Source organism: Molothrus aeneus, chromosome 24 (genome assembly GCF_037042795.1).
Source record: "Molothrus aeneus isolate 106 chromosome 24, BPBGC_Maene_1.0, whole genome shotgun sequence".
Lineage (NCBI taxonomy): Eukaryota > Metazoa > Chordata > Aves > Passeriformes > Icteridae > Molothrus > Molothrus aeneus.
In genome coordinates this window covers 3,638,408-3,652,723 of record NC_089669.1, presented here as the reverse complement: position 1 = coordinate 3,652,723, position 14,316 = coordinate 3,638,408, and positions in this window count along the sequence as shown.

Genomic DNA, 14,316 nt, shown 5'->3' with positions numbered 1-14,316 from the left:
GGCAGTGAATCCTTCTCCCACCAGGTTCCACCTGGACACAAATGCTTTATTTAACTTTAATGCCCTTTAACCACGCACTCTTTCAGAGCAGCTCAGCTGCCCCTGGCCTCACGGCACGGCTGCAGCACCAACGCTCCTCAAACTCCTCAAAAAGGCAAAGCAGGCAGAGCTTTCATCTGAAATCTGCCCGCTGATCTCCCTGACCAGGGGCGACAGGGCCTCCTCCTGCTCCAGGTCCTCACGTCCAACACCCGAGCTCCTCTGCAGGCATTGACCTCAGAGCCCTGAACAATTTCAGCTTTATTTCAGGGCTTATCTCCCTGCCATCGAAGCCTTTGGGCCTTAATGAGTTGCCCAAGGGCACAGAGCAGCAGTGATGGGACCACAATCACTTTCCCCCTGAGGAAAGCCACTCGTTCTCCTCCACACACCTTCCCACTTTTATTTTTTTTTGAGGAAAAGCTCCTCTTTCTTTTTTCTTTTTTTTTTTTTTTTAGATTGAGGAACCTCCCTTCACAGGAATTCAATGGTTGAAGTGAAAAAGCCACCTTGGGGTTGACTCTGCTGGGTCAGGGTGGGCAGAAAGCCCTGAGGGGTGGGGGAGGCAGTGCCTGGAGCAGCCCCCAGCCTGAATTCCAGGAGAATGGGATGGGTTGGGATGGGATGGGATGGGATGGGATGGGATGGGATGGGATGGGATGGGTTGGGATGGGATGGGATGGGATGGGATGGGATGCTCCACACGGCCCCCCTTGGCCTGGGGGCTCTCCCAGACCTTCAGGGCTGCTCCAAGGGCAGGAATTTTGGGTGCTCCCACCCAGCCCCAGGAGCTGCTGGTGTCCCCAGGCCCTGGGCAGACCTTGCTGAGCACATTTGGAGGCAGATATCTTACACCTATTTTACAAATAAGATAAGAGCCCTTGCTCAAGGTGACCTGAGGGCTGCCCAGAGAGCACGGGCCAGTCCCAGGTGAGGGCACACAGCCCCTGCCAGGTGCTCTCTGCAGGCTGGGTGGGATTTTTGGGGGGTGCCAATTCCTCTGCAGGTCCTTGTGGAGCTCCAGGCAGGAATTTGGCTTGGTGGGCTTGGCTCTGACCATCAGAACATGCTCTGCTCCCCAAGCCAGGGTGTCTCACCCCACAAATCCTTCAGTGTGGGGATGTGCCCAAGCTCCCAGTGAAGGAGAGGGGCTGTGACAGGGCTGAGCCCACAGCCACAGGCAGGTGACACGGTCCCTGAAAGAGGGTGACTCTGGACATGTCCCCACAGGGCTGGAGCAGGCTGGCAAGGCCCTGAGCAGCTGTGCCCCAGCAATTCCCCCAGAGATAAACCCCAAAACCAACCCCAAAACCCCAGAGCCTCTCCCAGCCCTGAGAGCTGCAGGGGCGGGGGGGGGCAGCTGGAACCTTCTGGAGCCTTCCTGCATTCCAGCCTTCATTTTGGGGCTGTAAATAACCCTGCTGCCTCCCCTGGGACGGGGTGTTCCTCATTCCTGCCCGGATCAGGCCCCCGTGCCAGCGGGTGGCACCGGGCAGGGTGGCAGTGCCAGCGGTGCCTTTCAGGTGGCAGCTCTGGCTCCAGCCCTGGCACCACAGGGACACCAGGCCAGCCCTGCCAGAGGGATGGTGGCACCCAGCCCGGGCTCTGCATTCCTGGGAGAGAGCAGGAAATGGTGAGAACCAGCCCTGGGAATGTCAGATGTGAAAAATGCACGTATTTTATGATTGGCCTTTTGCAAATACTCAAATGAATATTATACGTGTTGTGTTGGAAAGTGATGCTGTATTAATTCTCTTAAGCAGTGTGTTAAATATAGTTTTAGGTTATAACAAAATGTTAAACTGGAAACTGTGCTGTGTAAGATATTTTTTTTAAAGAAAGGACTCGCAGTGAGACAGCGACGGGACACCTGAATCTTTCAGAGAAAGAGAATTTATTGCTCCATTATCAGAAGAAACAAAGTTCTTCCTGCCTCAAAGGCGCTGTCAGGATTCAGAGGAAGAAGCTGACCCTGCCCAGACAGAATCCTGTGTTTGAATGGAATTTATGCATCATGGATGAGGTGTATGAATATGCAAAAGGCTGTTGCTTTTAAGGGTTAATCCTCTGTTAACGTGGGGCCTTTTTCAGGCTTATTTTGCCCAGAAAAAGGTACCCAGACATCCATAACTCTTTGTATTTATTGTCTCACATTGTCCTAATTCAATTTGTCCAAATTATTATTACTCTAATTGTATTACTATTTTAATAGCCATTTTATTACTATTAAACTTTTAAAATGTTAAAAAAAGTGATTGGCGTCTTTCACATCAGAGCTCTGTGTGGTGCCCGTGGTGGGATGGGATGGGGATGGGATGGGATGGGATGGGATGGGATGGGATGGGATGGGAATGGGATGGGATGGGGATGGGGATGGGATGGGATGGGATGGGATGGGATGGGATGGGATGGGATGGGATGGGATGGGATGGGAATGGGATGGGATGGGGATGGGGATGGGATGGGATGGGATGGGATGGGATGGGATGGGATGGGATGGGATGGGATGGGATGGGATGGGATGGGATGGAATGGGATGGAATGGGATGGGGATGGGATGGGGATGGGATGGGATGGGATGAGATGGGATGGGATGGGATGGGATGGGATGGGATGGGATGGGATGGGATGGGATGGGATGGGATGGGATGGGATGGGATGGGATGGATGTAGGGAGGAAGGCTCCCTTCAGGTCCCATCATAACCTGAGCACCAGCCCCTCTGCCCCAGGGCATGGCTGCCTGTCCCTGCTGCCCCCAGCCTCGGCCTCCTACTGAATTATCACCACTGAATTATGACCACTGAATTTATTACCACTGAATTATCACCACTGAATTATTACCACTGAATTATTGCCCCGTTAAGTGCAACATATCTGCTAAAATTAATCATCTGCAAACAAATCCACACATTCCAGCAGGTGGAATGCTGTTATCAGGCCAGGAGATAACCAGCTCAGCACTCTGTGCAGCCCAGGCTCACCTGGGGAGTCCCTGGGTTCCATGTCCCAGGGCTCCCCAGCTTCCCTGTGCTCCCCAGACACTCATCCATGCCTTGCACACCAGCCTGGGTGCTCTCTTGGTGGTCACATCCTCAGGCCACACGTGGGGAGAGCAGAAATGCAGAATGAGCTGTATTTATAATTTCTGAAAATGGAATTTGACCAGGACTGCGCCTCCCAGACCAGAAATGCCCCAGGACCATTGGTGGCTGCACAGGGCTGGGTTCTCTGCAGGGCAAGACCTCATTTTATCCTGATCACACCCAGCAGGACTTTGGAATAGCAGCAGGAAACAAAAGGGGATCCATCTGTGCAGGAGGGACACCGGGGCTGGGGAGGGACAGGGAGAGCCTGAAGGTCTGGTGTAAATCATTCCCTGGGGAAAAATAACCTCACACATGGGTGAGAACTTCACTGGGTTTTGGGAGTGCTGGAGGGACAAAAATCCACCCAGCTGGATTCCAGCCCTGCCAGGATCCCAGTCCAAGCCCCAGCAAGTGCAGCAATCAAAAAAAAATAAAGCTGGATTTTTGTAACCCATGCAGCTGTAAAGAAGCAGAGCTTTATAAATGTAAATATGACAAGAGGCTGAGATAAACGACATAAACAGATCAAAGAGATCAGCTCACTGAGCCCCTTTGGGGTGGTTTTGTGTCCCAGTGTGCCCAGAGAGCCTTTCCTGCCTGTGCCAGGGGTCGGTGGCATTCCATGGAGCTGGCATGGAGCTCGCTGGGCCCTCCCTGTGCAGCTCTGAGGATGAGCAGCACCAGCTGGGAGCCAGCTTTGGAATTTTACCTTTTGTCTTTCTCCAGTGGAGCCTCTCTAGGAAAAACTGCCCTTTACTGCTGGCAAAATTCCATTTTGGCATGAACGCTTCAGCTAATTAACCCTGCACGTTAGCCCTGGAAGTTAATTAGCACCATCTAGGATGTTGTTCCTCGTCTTTCTGTGGTGCAGGATCCCTGTGGATGCTGGAGCTCTGTGTTCCTGGGATTTGCTGTTGTGAAAAATGCCTATTTTATGATTGGCTTTTCACAAATATTCAAATGAATATTATACGTGTTGTGTTAGAAAGTGATGCTGTATTAATTCTCTTAAGCAGTGTGGTAAATATAGTTTTAGTCTATAACAAAATGTTAAAATAGAAACTGTGCTGTGTAGGATAGCTTTTTCTAAAGAAAGGACTCACACTGAGACAGCAGCCACGGGACACCCAAATCTTTCAGAGAAAGAGAATTTATTGCTCCATTATCAGGAGAAATGAACTTCTTCCCACCTTGCTCTGGCAGGATGATGCCATCAGGATTCAGAGGAAGAAGCTGACCCTGCCCAGACAGAATCCTGTGTTTGAATGGAATTTATGCATCATGGATGAGGTGTATGAATATGCAACAGGCTGTTGTTTTTAAGGGTTAATCCTCTGTTAACGTGGGGCCTTTTTCGGGCTTATTTTGCCCAGAAAAGGTACCTGGACATCCATAACTCTTTGTATTTATTGTCTCATATTGTCCTAATCCAAATTGTCCAAATTATTATTACTCTAATTGCATTACTATTTTTATAACCATTTTACTGCTGTTAAACTTTTAAAATATTAAAAACAGGCGACTGGCGTTTTCCACACTGGGACAGGAGCCTCTGGAACACCCGAGGCTGCCCCTGCTGCCGTGCCACCGTTCCTGTCCCAGGGCTCTGCTCATATCAGCCTGTCCTGTAAAAAAAAACCCCACAGGCTCTGAGTTACTAATGATATTTACAGGATAACTGCTCGGCAATGATTACCTCCGTGGGTCAGATGGCAATGAATCAGCCCCCTTCCCCCGGGCACCCTGGGCAGGGTGTTCCTCTGCAGTGCTGATGATTGATCCCCATGCCATGAGCTTTCCTGGCAGGAGCTGCCGATGCCTCCAGCGTGCACAAATGTTTCTTTTTGAATGAAATTTAAAATGGAAGTCGTAACTATAAAACAGATAGAGGTACGCATACTAAAATTATTCCCAGAGATAATTGTTGCGCCCTAAATCTGTTTAAAAATCTAGAGTTCCTGGTAGAAAACTTGTACACAACTGAGGGACCTAAATGATATTCTGTTTTCAGATTAATTATACTTATATATATATATATATATATATATATATACACTATAACTATAAAACTATAACTATAAAACAGATAGAGGTACACATACTAAAATATTCCCAGAGATAATTGTTGTGCCCTAAGTCTGTTTAAAAATCTAGAGTTCCTGGTAAAAAACTTGTGCACAACTGAGGCACCTAAATGATATTCTGTTTTCAGATTAATTATACTTATATATATATATATATATACATATGTATATATATATATATATTTGTATTTGTATTTGTATTTGTATTTGTATTTGTATTTATATTTATATTTATATTTATATTTATATTTATATATAAAACTTATTAATATATCATATACTTATTAATTATACTTCAGTCTCTTAATTATACTTCAGTCTCTTAATTATATTTCAGTCTCACCACCTCTACCAATTGATTTCCACAGGTCCTTAGAAAACTTAGAAAAGTTAAAAGTAATTTAACTTTTTTTGGTTCTATTTAAAAAAAAAAAAAATTACAGCGACGAGAGCTATTTGCGCTCCCTGTTTTCTGAAAAGCCTGAACATCAAACTTTATTTTGAATTTTGTTTCGTATCAAACGAAAGGAGAATTTTCCGGAGAATTTAAAGGAGAATTTAGGAATTTAAAGGAGAATTTTTTACCCTGGGAGCGAGCACAGCCCGCAGCGCTGCCTTCCCCCTCCCCTTGCCCCAGCCGCACGTTCCCCGCCCGTCTGTCCCTCTGTCCGCTCCCTTCTCCCGTCGTTCTGCAGCGCTCGGAGGTGGCAGCACGTCCCGGTGACACCAGAGCCACCCCATGGAGGGGCTTGACAGCTGGCCTGCGAGCGAAGCTGAATTAATCGTGAGCTGATTGATAGCTAATGGATGATTTTCGGGTGTATCCGTAGCAAAGAAAAAGACAAGGCTGTCAGCATGGAAACCGATTAAAAAAGACTATCTATATATATATATAATTTTATATATATATATATATATATAATGAGATTAAAAATGAAAATTTTTGTAAGCTAAACTACGTGCATAAGTCGATGTGTATACAATACCTCATTAAATTTCTGTGAAACTTTTGCCAATTTTATTGATGTTAATTGCTTTGCACCAGTGAATATAATAAGTTATTGGGGTGCAGTTAATGACTTAAGATCACGCTTTGTTTAGAGTTTATAAGCTGGAGAACACACGGAATAAAAAAACTTTTTCCTTCTTAGACCCTGTTCACGTGTGTGTGTCATGTCTGCTCTAGCAGTGACATCAGCCCCGTGCACACCCCGTGCCAAGCTGCCCTTGGGGACAAGGGGAACACGAGGGATCAATTCCTCCACAGCAAATTGCCCCTGCAGCTCCCTTCTGGTGGCCAATTCCCTTGGGGACACGTCCCTGTCCCATTCCGTGCTGCTGTCCCTGCCCATCTCATCACCTGCAGCTGCCTGGCTGGTACCTGGCTCCGGCACCCTCAAAACCTGGGAGGAGAGGAGTCTGGGAGCCTGGAGAAGAAAGAGAGATCAGGATCCTGGACACGAGAGGAGTCCGGGAGCCTGGAGAAGAGAGATCAGGATCCTGGAGAAGAGAGATCAGGATCCTGGACACGAGAGAAGTCCAGTATCGTAGAGAAAAGAGGAGATCAAGATCCTGGAGAAGAGAGGAGATCAGGATCCTGCAGAAGAGAGATTAGGATCCTGGACACAAGAGGAATCTGGGAGCCTGGAGAAGAGAGGATTCCAGGACCCTGGAGAAGAGAGGAGATCAGGATCCTGGAGAAGAGAGATCAGGATCCTGGACACGACACAGGAACCTGGAGAGGAGAGGACTGCAGGATGCTGGACACGAGAGGAGTCCAGTATCGTAGAGAAAAGAGGAGATCAGGATCCTGGAGAGGAGAGGTCAGGATCCTGGAGAAGAGCATCAGGGTGCTGGCCCCAGCTCAGCACAGTGACGCTGCCACAGGTTGGACACGATGGCAGCACGGGACGAGTGTCACCCCTGCTCTGAGCTGCCTGCTCCCTGCCCTGTCCCAGGAGCTTTTCCCGCTTCAAACGCTGTCTCTCCCCAAACCCTGGCAGCTCCCACTCCAGGAGACCGAGCAGCACCTCAGGGGTGGCTGCGGAGCCGCAGCTCCGGCTCCTCCCTGCCCATCGCTGTCCCCACCAGGGGCGTCACACGAACCTGTCACACCCCGAGCGCGGCCAGCTGCCCTCCAGGCTGATGGCAGATATCTCCTGCACATCCCCGAGAGCTCCCACGATGCCGAGTTTCCCCTCTGTTCCCCTCTGTTCCCATCCCTTTGAACCCGGCAATGAACGGAGGCTCCGCTCCCCGCTGCCCAGCGCTCCCCGCCGGGCTCGGGCGCTGGCACAAAGCGCCCCATTGTCCACCCCGGCAGCTCAAAGGCCGGGCAGACGCTGCCCACAGCCCCCACCAAAGCATCTCCCGCTGCCCCCGGCCCGTGGCAGCCCAGGGAGGTGAATATGGGTTATTGTCACCCAGAGCACCGAGGGACCCGCGCAGGGGATCAAACAAGCCAGGCCGGAGGGGGAAGGGGTGGGGTGAGGGGGGACATCCAAAAAAGCTCTTCTCCCTCTTCAGATCTCCCCTTATCTCCCCTGGCTATCTCCTGAGCTTAGCCTGGCTGTACCTGCTCGCAATTACCTCCTCAAGCCAATCAGGCGCCGAGCACAGCCCTCGGTCCCCTTGACTGAGGTGATTTATAAATGACTCACGGGCTGCTTTGAGCGCAGACCTCGGCTCCTGCAGCACCTCTCCTGCCACATCTGCACCATCGGCCGCCCTCCCGAGGCGCAGGTAACGCCAACAATCGGCCTCTTTGTCTGGGTGGGCGTGGGGGATTTACACTCGGCTTGCACAGCCACTGGGTGTGAGGAGCACTATTTGGAGAACTGGTACTTCTATTCTTTCTCTTTTTATTTTTTTTCCTCCCTTTTTTTCCCCCCTTCTCTTTCCCCCCCTTCTCTTTTCCCCCCTTCTCTTTCCCTACCTTCTCTTTCCCTCCCTTCTCTTTCCCTCCCTTCTCTTCACCAAGGGGATTTACAGCAGCAGATTTACTCAGGAATTAGCAACACCAAGCATCCAGCAGCTTGATTTATTATGAAGAGAGAGGCTGGAAGAGCCAAATATGTGAATTAATTCTTGCTAGAATAAATCCTGCCATCTTATCCTGCTGAGATGTGTGGAGGGATTTGCCTGATATAGGACAGGCAACACTGATGAGAAGCACTCAGTTTCTGGACCTTTGTTGTGACCAGACCTTTCTGTGCACGGGGCTGTGGAAAGTGAGGATGCTGCAGCCCAAATCGGGTGTTGCACATCCCGGGATAGAGGGGAGGGATGAGGAGCCCAGAGCCTGCAGGCAGGGGGTGGGAAGCACTGGAATCCAGCCCAGGGAAGGGGATTTGGCTGTACAGGGCCAAATCCTGTGCTCACAGTCAGGGTAGGAGGGAATTATGAAGCTGGGATGAGGAGCGCTCCCAGACTGAGACCTGCCACACTGACAGGTGTGACCCCTGCAGGGTCTCCAGCTCCTCCCAGTGCCCTTTCAAGGGATGTTTAGCTCAAGTTTGGGCAGGATCCTTTTGTATATAAGCAAGAGGAAATATCCCCTCAGCCTTGCCCCATGGTGGAAAACTGCAGCTCCCACAGCTGGGATGCTTTCTGCTCTGCCCTGATTAAATTTGTCCACACCTTATTTGTAAGCAGGCTGAAACCTGGAGCTGGGGACTGTCCTCCTTTCCCTCAGAGATAAGTCCCTGCAGTGACATTTGTCCTGGTCACGCCGTGTTTCTGCCCCAGCTCAGAGATTCCCAGCACAGAAATTCTGTCCCGTCCTCCACCTCCGGGACAGGATGGACGGGCTGACCCCAGGGCTGTTTTTCCTTCTCCCAGAGCGGATCCACAGGGGAGGGAGCATGTGGAGGGGTGAGCTCTCAGCAGGCATCCCAGATCAGTGCTGGCAGGAGCTGCAGGAACGCTGCAAACTTTGTAATTCCTTGGGATTTGCGTTGCCTGCCTGCTCTTCAAGGGTCTGTGTCAGAGACAGGTGAAGAACAGAGACTGTGGCACTGATGGACAACAAAGTCTCACTTCTCCTCCTTTAAATGCCCTTTCCAGTTCACTCCTGCCCATCCCAGCTGCCTTTTCCACGGGAAGGGGATGGACACAGCACTGCCAGGGACTGGGCTGAGAGGCTGCTGGGGTCAGGCACTGCTCTACCACACTCACCAAGGTGACAGCTCGAGGGGACAGCAGGGCAGGGAAGCTTTTGGGATGTCCATACAGACATACAGACTTTGGGATGGACATCCCACAGCAGCAGCCCAGGCCATGTGCCCGATGCCTCACCCCAGCCCAGCCCTTCCTCACAGAGCTATGGAGCTGATGTGGTTCTGACAGCAACCAAGAGCTGGGGTGGGGTTGGAACAAGTGGGTAAATCAAACAAATCCCAGGGAAAGTGGGTCCACCCTGGGCTTTGCTGCCCTGCTGTCAGTGCAGGGCAGATCCCCCGTGCCCACAGTTTGCTCCCTGACAGCAAAGCACAGGAGCCGAGCTGCTGAGTATAAACATTTCACTTAATAAACACCCTGTGAGCCAAACACTTTGGCTTCACCCCGAGGAGCTGGCAGATGCCTGCAGATTTTATTATTCTGGTTACCAGGCACAGAGCTAGTTTGGTTAGAAACTCGTGTGAAGTGGGACATCAAACATTGGCACCGGCCCAGCAGCGGCAGCACAAGAGCTCTGCCCGCTGCCTGAGCTGGGCTGGGGCACTCCCAGCCAGAAAAGGACCATCTGCCTCGTGGAAATCACCTTGGAATACTCCAAATATTGCATCTGAGCGTTGGTGGAATGCCTGCTGTTCCGTGGTGAAGCTGCAGGAGTGGGGAATGGGCTGGGGGATGCTGGGGGGCACTGGGATGGGAGGTGGGAGCTGGAGGGAAGCAGAGACGTCTCCTCCCGGCCCTGCTCTGTGGCACGGGAGCCATTCCCTGCCTGCCCCAGATCCATCAGAGCCCCTGAGCACCTCCCTGCACCCCCTTCCCCCTCTGGCCCTTATTCCACCCACAGCCATCACTGCAGTTCCTCCTGGAAAATGGACTGGAACAGCAAAGTTTTGACTGAACTTTATGGGTTCTGGCGTTCTGCCTTTCCTGAGGCATGGATATTTTTCATAACTGATTTATATTCTGCTGTCTTACTCTTCTATTTCTAATGGGTAAAGGTTAAGAAAAGGTTAAACCCCAGTGTGTGCCCAGTGCATGGCATCAACCCCCTGAATAAAACCCCTGCTTCTTTCCCTTCCCCAGATTACTGGGAATGATTTTTTCCCCAAAATACTCATGCCAGAAATGTGGGACTGTAGATGTGTCCTTATCACTGCCAGATTTTCTTTCTGAATCAGTTCTGTTGTAGGTGAAGCCTGTGGCCATCCAGAGCCGAAGGTAAAACAGAACTAAATCAACCAAATTCTTAGTGTGAGAAAGAATTTGTGCCCAAATGGCCCAGCTGAAGACTCTGGGGTCCCTGGTGAGGTCCATCAGCTGGACTCGGTCCTGAATACAACCCCTGCTTCCCTGCTCCTGCTTCCTCCCCTCCCCAGATTACTGGGAATTATTTGTTTTCCCCAAAATACTCGTGCCACAAATGTGGGACTGTAGATGTGTCCTTATCACTGCCAGATTTTCTTCCTGTATCAGTTCAGTTTTGTAGGTGAAGCCTGTGGCCATCCAGAGCCAAAGGTAAAACAGAACTAAATCAACCAAACTCTAAATGTGAAAAAGAATTTGTGCCCAAATGGCCCAGGTGCAGACTCTGGGGTCCCTGGGCGATCAGTTCCTGGTGAGTTCCATCAGCTGGACTGGGTCCTGGCAGGTTCCCAATGCCAGGAGGTTGCAGGGAGTGACTGGGGAGCGTGGGGGCGGATCTGCCAGTGCCCATGGCAGAGGTGAATTGTACAACACCTCCTGAAACACCTGAGCTGAGAGAGCGACAGCAGGAACCTCCTGCTCCTCAGGGGAGCAAGCGTGGGGCAGGAGGGTGGGGGAGAGTTCAGTCAGGGGGAGCACCTGGAGCTGCAGGGCTGGCACTGCCACATCTGGCACTGCCACAGCTGGAATCGGCACATCTGGCACCAAAAGCACAGCCCCTGTGCCAGGCAGGTCTCAGGGAGGAGCTGAGGCTTCCCCTGGTGACCCTGCAGGGCTTGGGGGCCCTTTCACCCTGTTGCCCCAGGGCTCCTGTGGCACCTGAAGGCTCCAGTCCAGGGCCACGGGAGTCAAGACCTTGTCCTGGTGTTGCAACCAAACCCTTGCACCTGTGCCTGTGCTCTCCTGGTCTGGGGGACAGGGGGGAGCTGCTTTTATGGCCCTTTCTTGGGCAATGGGGCCAGGAAGGGGTGTTTTGGATGGAGATTCACACGGGGTTGGGAAGAGGTTGGACCTCTGAACCCAGTCCTGAAACAAACAGCACCGAGGGCTGGGTGTGCCTCATGCAAGGAGAAGGGGGATGAAGAGGGGGCAGGCAAAGGAGGAAGTGTTGTTTCAGAGCACTGATTTTTAATCCCTAAAGTTAAGGAGCAGCTGGCTGAATGGGACATTTGTCCATGTCCAGCACTGGGATCAGTTTGGGCCCTTGTGTCATGCCTAAGGCAGGGATCAGATGGCTCTCCCACCAAATTTTGACTCATTCCTTGGACTGGAGCTGCTGTTCTGTGCCTACGTCAGTGCAGGAAAGTGGCTTTGTGCCAGGGGCTCCTATCAACACCAGCCAGGAACCTCAATGTGACTTTCCTCTTCCCAAGCACAGCTATCACCAGCACGGGGCAGCAGATAAGAGCTCAGTGAGCGTGTTTGCAGAATGAACTCTGGCAGAAAAGGTCTGTGCCTGGCATGCACAGCCTGGCCTGGGCCCGGCAGGGCTGGCATCAGCCAGGTCTGGACCGAGGGGACACCCATGTCCTGTTGGTCACCCACATCACGTTGCTGGAGCAGAGCAGCTCTGCTGCCATGTGTTGTTTGCCCTGATATCACATCCCATTTGTGTACTCAGTGAGGTCAAATCGTACATTTCTGAGCATCACTCACTGCAGGGATGGGCTGCCTGAAAACTTGTGAGCTCTTGGAGCTCTTCTCCCAGCCCTTGTCCTTTATTTCCACGCTCAAACTGGATGAGAGAGCTTGAAAAACCTGGTCCCTGCAATGCAGCAGCTGTCTGGCACTCTGCTCTCCCCTCCACACTCATGGAATTGCTCCGGGGTCCTGCCCCAGCTGCAGGGTTTAAACCAGCTCTGCAGCTTGCCTCGGGCTCATCCCAGCAGCACCAGGCCCAGCTGGATTTGCCTTTTGTTCAAGGAGCAGCCACGCAGCTCCTCGTGCTCTTTACTGCCCAAATCTCTGAGGTTTCAGCTGCTGTTTGATCTGGGCAAGGCTGTGATAAGCCAAGTCAAGAACTTGACTCTGTCCGGGACGCTGACATCACGAGCCTGTTTGTTTAAGATGGAATTTAATCATGGGGATATTTTCCCCTCTATACCTGCTCTGTTGATTATGTTTTTTCTGATTGCCAACACTTTCACTCAGCGGGGGAATTTCATTAAAGAGCTGGGATTTAATTGGCTGCTTGGGTCTGTCTGGTGGCAGAAGGGATGGAGATCAGAGAGACCACCAGGGATTATCAGCCCTCAGAAACTGTTGCTGAGTCTGGACCTACAAAATATTCACCAAGGAGAACTGGAAATTCCAAGCAGAGCTGTGGGGCTGGGAGGAAGGCTGGGAACAGCCACAGGATCACTGAAAACGTGGGAAAACCATGAGTGTTTATCAGACAGGCTTTTGGCATGGGGGACTGGGAATAGCCCAGGACACGGGTTAGTGCTGTTATCCAAAGGCAAAGCTTGTCCTTGCTCTTGGAGGGGAATCTCCGGGGGAACAGGAGCAGCAGGGATGCCCTGCAGAGGGCACTGGATCAGGCACTGGGACGGGTTTCCCCTTTGCTCCAAAGCCATGGGCTGGGGTCCCTCCCGAGCCCCGTGGGTGCAGCTCAGAGCTGGAATCTCAAACACCCCATGGCCGGGGCAGTTTTACAGCACAGTGCTCTTGATGGCCCCTGTGATCTCTAAAGGGTTGATGACCTCCCTTTCTAGACCCATTAGCTGCTATTAGCATAATGATTCTATTGACCTAAATTCTCCCCAGAGTTTCGGCTCCCTGCATCATCCTCTCCTTCCTGCGCTGCTCTCCTCCAATCCCCTCCCGCTCCCCGCTCCGAGGCACAGCCGGGGCTCTCTCCAGTCCTGTGCAAGGACACTTTGCTCATCCCGCTGTGCCCTGGACTCTCAGCAGCGCCCGGAGAGGGGCGGGGAGGCTCCGGCACATCCAGATCACTCTGTAAACTCTAAACAACCTGGATGTTGCTTCTCGATGCATTCTCCTGCCTGAATCACCAGCTTTTCCCACCCCCTCTTCTCCTCCTGTGTTGGGCAATGACCCATTTAGATACACGCCAAAACACAAATAATTACCGAGATGCTGGGTTTATATCTGACCACTTCCTCCCTCCCTCCCTCCTCTCCCCTCCCAGCCCGGCCACCCCGGGGTGATTCCCTCTCTCCCGGGCACGGTAAAATCAGGGATGTCTCAAGTTCATCATCCCTTTGCTGAGACCCAGATTCCGGGCAGGACTGGTCTGCCGGGATGTTTGGGCATCTTCATCACTGCCATGAGTTAGCAACAGTTATCTCCCCGAGCATCACTTCCTAGAGGAAGCCGGGCACTCACCCACGGCCGGGAGGATCGGGAAGGTTCTGGAATGCTGGGCAGTGTGGCAGGAACACCTCGGGAGGGATCCAGCCCTCAATCATGCCGGTGCCAGTATCAACCAGCCTGGCAAAGCCTTGGTGGTGAAACCGAGCCACGGGAAAGGTCAAGGGCCCCGCCCGAGGCAAAAAGGCACTCCCGGAGCTGGGATTAACACCCCTAACCCTAACCCGGGATTAACCCTAACCCTAACCTGGGATTAACCCTAACCCTGCCCCTCTGCCGGGCGATCCAGGGTCCCCTGGCGCGGCACCGCTCATTAACACCGCTCATTAACACCGCTCATTAGCATCACCTCCGAGGAGCCGGGAAAGCCGCGGGGCCGGGGAGCAGCAGCAGC